This window comes from Camelina sativa, chromosome 13, assembly GCF_030686135.1.
Source record: "Camelina sativa cultivar CO46 ecotype springtype chromosome 13, ASM3068613v1".
NCBI lineage: Eukaryota > Viridiplantae > Streptophyta > Magnoliopsida > Brassicales > Brassicaceae > Camelina > Camelina sativa.
Genome location: NC_141892.1, coordinates 25,251,137 through 25,257,332, shown reverse-complemented (window position 1 = coordinate 25,257,332; position 6,196 = coordinate 25,251,137). Strand labels below are relative to the sequence as shown.

Here is a 6,196-nt window from a genome sequence, read left to right as displayed (position 1 = left end):
TTTTGTTTAAATTTATAAGACATTTATACTTTTAAAAACTTAAAAATATTGCATTCAATAAAAGTTTAAACAAACATGGCATAAAAGAATGAGAAAGAATCTGTGAAGCTGAATAATCCATACTCCACATTCTCACGCTATGCCCTTTTGCGAGAAGAGTTTGGGAACTAGCACCAACTGCAAAACTTCCCTCAAATCTGAATCTCGGTGGCAGCAAAACGTCCAATTTGTAAGAAGAACCTGCAGTTTTAAAAACCAAAGCATGAAAGTATTCAAAATAGAAACTGCAGTTTTCAAAACAAAAACCTGAAAGTATTCAAAATAGAAACTGCAGTTTTCAAAACAAAAACCTGCAAGAACACTAAACAGAACCTGCAGTTTTTAAAACAAAAACCTGCAAGAACACTAAACAGAACCTGCAAGAACACTAAACAGAACCTGCAGTTTTTAAAATCAAAACCTACAGTTTAAAAACCAAAACATGAAAGTATTCAAAATAGAAACTGCAGTTTTCAAAACAAAAACCTGCAAGAACAATAAACAGAACCTGCAGTTTTTAAAATCAAATCCTACAGTTTAAAAACCAAAACCTGAAAGTATTCAAAACAGAAACTGCAGTTTTTAAAACCAAAACCTGCAGGAACAAAAAAACAGAAACTGCAGTCTTCAGTCTTAGTGATCGGATCCAAAAACACAAAGCCAATTCATCATCCATTGTTAAACTGCTAGTGATCGGATCCAAAAACACAAAGCCAATTCATCATCCATTGAACCAAAGACACTTATTTCGCCACTTGAATCGTCGCTGGTTGCACAGGCGGTGGAGATGGTGATGACGACGGACAAAGGCGTTGGACCAATCGTAAGAGAGAATGAGGGAAAGAAAAATAAAATATATATATATATATATATATATATATATTTCTCTCTAGCCAATCAGGTGTCGACACAACCTCGATCTTTAGTGATCCTTAAATCTCTAACACAAGGATCAATCACTAACAAAATTTGTTTTTTTCATTAATATGATTTATTTTTTAACCTAAGCAACTCTTAAGATATTGCTAATAACCTTTTGATGGAGATACTCTTAACCAACCAAACTTTCTAGAATTTTGCATTTTGAATCTGGAACCACTAAATCCGAGGCTTTTTCTTAATGGGCCTGTTATCTTCATCGATATCTATTCGTGACTCGTGATTATGTTTATGCAAATTATGGGATAATTAAACATCATGTTTGTTTTAGTTTTGTGCTGTCTTGTCAGTAAATGCTATCATAAAAACACGAATACAGTTACGATCTCCATATATAGAGTTGGTAATGAGACTCTCAAACATTAGCCTAATCCTACCAACAGCTTCAAAACAACTGATCCCAAACTATACACAAATTTAACATTGCATTAATCCAGAACTGTATGGTTTAAATCTTATAATAGAGTAATCAATCTAGTCCTAGCTACTTAATTAACAAGAAGAATCGACTACAATGCCCGTATCTCTATTAGATAAGAAGATGAAGAATTAGTTTAAATATCTAATAACAAATCACCTTATCTATATATAGCAGTCTAGCAGAATCGGTAGAATTACTAAAAGGTCTAACACTATTAGACGATCTTGCGTATCTCTTCTACATTATCTTTGGTGCTAAGACCTTGGTTTGATAAACATGTTGCATAATCATGTGTGTTATTTTCATATATGTTAAAAACCTGATTTATCTCTCTAATAAAAAGAATATTATCATTTGTTCATCAGTCAACTCTAGTCCACATATAAATTTATAATACATTTCCAATATATAGTTTGTATGCACGTTGTTCTTGGAAAATGATTAGAGGCGAACCATTAGTGTCAATCTATATTAATATTTTTGAAGTACATTTTAAGTTATAGCCTTTAAGTTTTACTTATTTTTATTTTTTTATAACATTAACCCCTAAAACAATTCCATAAATAACATTGCAAAGAAACTCAAATACTAAATTTTCTTAAATTGACCAACATTTGTTACATTTATTACCATAAAATCTCAACAACGTCTATACATTCCGATTTTTCCAAAAACAACTCTACCCTTTAAAGTTTTAACACATTAAATCTCCAAAACTATTTTTATGGATGCTAGAATCTCTCAAATTTAAATGATATACAACAGATTTTCCATAACAAAAGTTTACAATATCCATAATTATATTAACATTAATAAATTTCCTAAACCGAAAATCCAATTATAAAATGTCACATTAAATATGTTGAAAACCCGCTATATAATTTGGTTTATTTTTTATTTTTTGAGGAATTACCAAAAAAATTAAAATTCTATTAATTATCATAAACTATATATATTGACATGGAAAAAATTATAAACTATAAAATATGCTAATTTGGTAAAACAATACATGACTAAACTTGATAAAAAAACTTATTTTGATTATTTTTTTATGCAAAAACTTATTTTGATTTTGGTGAGACGGGTTGGCATTAGTCCCATATAGGGAGTTAAGTGGAATTGTTTTTTTTAAACACTTTTAGATGTGTATCAGGAGATAAATGTATTACTAGACTATAATATACCACACGGGTTAAAACCTTGAAAACACTACAAAAATCCTATACTTTGAATACTTATATCAAATACCTATAAAATTTTATATTTTTAAAATTAATAAAACAATAATAAAATAACAAATAAATACAATATAAATTTAAAATTTTTAAAACTAAAAATATTGTCCCGGGGTGTACCGCATGTTAAATCCTAGTAATTATTGTATAATGTGTGTCTGTTTAATTACGGTTTAACAAAGAGCAAATGTCAAATAATTTCAAAATGTCCCCTACATTTAATTTAGAACTACGTAAAAAACGAGAAAGCATTTTAAAATCCCCCGTAGTTTCCATTTCCATCATCATACCACATCGTAGAGATCTAACCAACATTTAAAGCTTTTTTTTTTACCGCCAAGTTTATTGATGAATTAAAGTTGTGCTTGTGCCCCAGTTTTTTTTGTGCAAACCGTACTTTAATTGATTTAAACCGGGGTCGGTACAAGGTTTACCATTGTCAATCTTGTACAGTTGGATGCAATTTAATGGCTTAAAAGTATCCCGAACCATTCTGATTTACACGAAACTTCATCATCAACAAGACCGACAGACTTTTAAATTAACTTTGATGTCTCAGTGGCTTGAATAAGCACATATTCATTAAAATTGTAAAACCAAAATTTTGTTGGCGAAAAAGTCAGCTAGAGACACATACCAAGTAAATAAATTCCCCATTGAAGATATCAAACTCGATCGGAGGAGAAGGTAATGTTATATGAAACTCAGAAAAGATATATATACCTCTTGTCAATGGCAGATCCAGAATTTTTCTTTGCCCGGGTCAAAACATGAGTAAAATTTATCATTTTTAATATAAATATAAAATATCATAAAAGATCCAAAAATCGTCTTTCTCCAAAATTCTACACATGATCACGCAATAAAACGATTACAAGTTCATAATTACAAATCGTTCATCTCTTAAAAATCATAAATTGTATTGCAATTCTAAGTATAATTAAAACTTTCATAAAACTTTATTATTATAATTATTATAACAAAATTTAGTTTTTCATCTAAAACATAAACTTTCTTGTCTTTGAAGAGTCACAATTACTATGCATGAAAAAGAAAAACTGAAAAAAACACTATAAGCAGCCTTAGAAGTTGGTGGTGCTATCACCGATCTTCGTCGTTTAGAAGCAGTTTTTGAAACAGGTAATGTTTTGGAGCATCATAACCCCTTAACGCAGAAAAAGAGCATCATAATCATAAGCCTCCAAATCATAGCAAAAGGTACCATGCTAAGACCGATATCATAAGGTACAATGACTATGCTGATGTTAAATATGGTGATAATGGCATTGAAAAATTTCTTATGAGAAGTATCAGAAAGTCTCCTACTGCTGCTAGAATTCTCGTTGTTCATAAGTATTGTGACAACCTTAGATATAGAAAAGTTTATTGTCCAAAAGATTCAGCTGAGGAAGATTATGGTCATTATTTATTGTTCACCGGCTATGGTGTCGAATGCCATGGTGTTCCATTTTGGGAGACAAGGGTTATATGCCCGACGTAATAATATTGTTACCGACTTTCTGGTTATGCAACCAATATCAGATGAGGTAATTGTTGTTGTATTCTCTTCTTTCAACTTGTTCTTTCAAAATAAATGTGATTTGTGTTGGATATTTCATTGATCTGAGTTGAAATTGCCATTAATTACTTTGATAGAGTATGAGGATTTGCCATGGTTACCACTAGTGTTGGAAGTTTTTAAATACCTATTTTATTTTTCTCTCTGAATCACAATTTATTGGTTAAGAATAAATACTAAGGTTAAAAAATTAGGCCAATTTTTTCTAATATTTTTTTTTTAAAACTTCTTCTTGTGGGCTAATGGATTTTTGATGTTACAAAATTAAAGGAGTTTAAATTACTAAAATATTATGTTATTAAACTAAATTGGACTGGATACAAATATACAAAACTTATAATCTTAAAGAAATTTATAAAATTTAGAGAGGTGGATACACATATGTCCGCCGTTACCCCTTGTTGATACTATCATCATGTCTTCCCACCTTATACTCAAACTCAATCGATCTTTCACCATCTTTAAAAAAATATTCAATTATAAAAAATTTGTTAACAAAATATTTTAAAATTTTAAATATGTTAAACTAAAATCGGAATTAGCATCCCATACTTAAGTCCATAAGTGTTGGTTTTATGTTTATACTTATCAAAATATAGCGGAATTGGTGCAAACATGTTTCTCTTTGACATGAAAGCTCTAACACAATTGGATGATCTTGCTATATACATTATCTTTGGTGCTAAGATTTTGGTTTGATAAACTAAGTTGCATGATAATGTTTGTAAATCTGATTTATCTCTCTAATAAAAAAAATTGTGATCATTATTCATCAGTCAACCCTACTCCAATAATAGGTTGAGGATATGTAATTTGTAGGCACGTTGTCCTTGGAAAATGATTAGTGGCAAACCATTAAATTAGTGCCAAAAACTATAGCATTAATTTGTGTCCGGTTTAAGTGACAATGACCATATTTCAGATTATTTTCAAAATATTTCTTAAACTATACATTAGACCTACGTAAAATAATTCAACAATTATATTCTTCGTTAACTAAGTTCGTTTTTAACGGTTATCTTTAGGAAAATATTATAGTTAATTAAGTTCATTTTTAATGGTTATCTTTAGGAAAATAGTATTAGACTACATCATTACCCGTGCAATAGCACGAGTTGAATTTTATTTTATACAAAATTGTGTATTTTTTTTTATGTTAAGATAATTTTTGATATTTTTATTAGTTTTTAAACAATCTCATCATATACTCTTAACGTTTTACATTTAACATGTCGTATATTATAAAAATCATAACTCATTTTATCATATAACACATTACATAAAAACCATCTCTGCTATAATAAATATGTTAATAATAAATATTTTAAATATATTTATTAAAAAAATTAGAGTATTTTTAGAAGTTTTCTTTTGATATGTTAAATATTTATCATATTCTGTAAAAATATCAAGTTAAGCTTGAACATTAGAATTTACCAATAAACTGTTTTTCACTAATCGAACTTGAAAGTCAAATTCTCCATCATTTCTAAACACAAATCCACAAATTTTTGCTTATTTGTAAGGAGATGGTGTAGAATAAGTGTAATTTAATTAATAAAGGTCATAAACCCAAATTTTGTTAGAATATGATAATTATGGTTTGTTTATGAAAAATAATTTTAATAACGATATGTTAAATGATTTTTTGGGTTCAACCCATAACCCAATGTATCATAAATGGATTAAGAATAATTATTTTTCTTATTTGGTCATTTGAATAATTACTACAATTGGTTGTAAATTTTATTAGACATTAATACCTTTAATGAAAATAAATGTAGGATAATTTGTAATGATATAGACTATACTTAATCTTGTCTACTTCGCAATTAACATATGGTATGGTATATTTGGTTGTGTACTTCCCAATTACTAGTGATAAAAAAAAGTGGTAGAAAATAAATTCTGGATTAAATTAATTTATTTAAAAACTTTAGGAGCGGATTTCAGAGTTCAATACTTCAATTCAATCCTAAAGTT

At 28.6% G+C, this 6,196-nt stretch overlaps 1 long non-coding RNA gene across 1 annotated transcript; it reads right to left on the bottom strand.

Annotated features, from left to right (window-relative positions):
• Nucleotides 1-940, bottom strand: LOC104737540 (uncharacterized). The gene is made up of 2 exons (XR_015578788.1): nt 635-940; nt 1-240 (listed from the first exon to the last, which is right to left on the bottom strand). It is a non-coding gene; the product is annotated as an uncharacterized LOC104737540 (long non-coding RNA).
• Nucleotides 941-6,196: the final 5,256 nt, after the last annotated feature.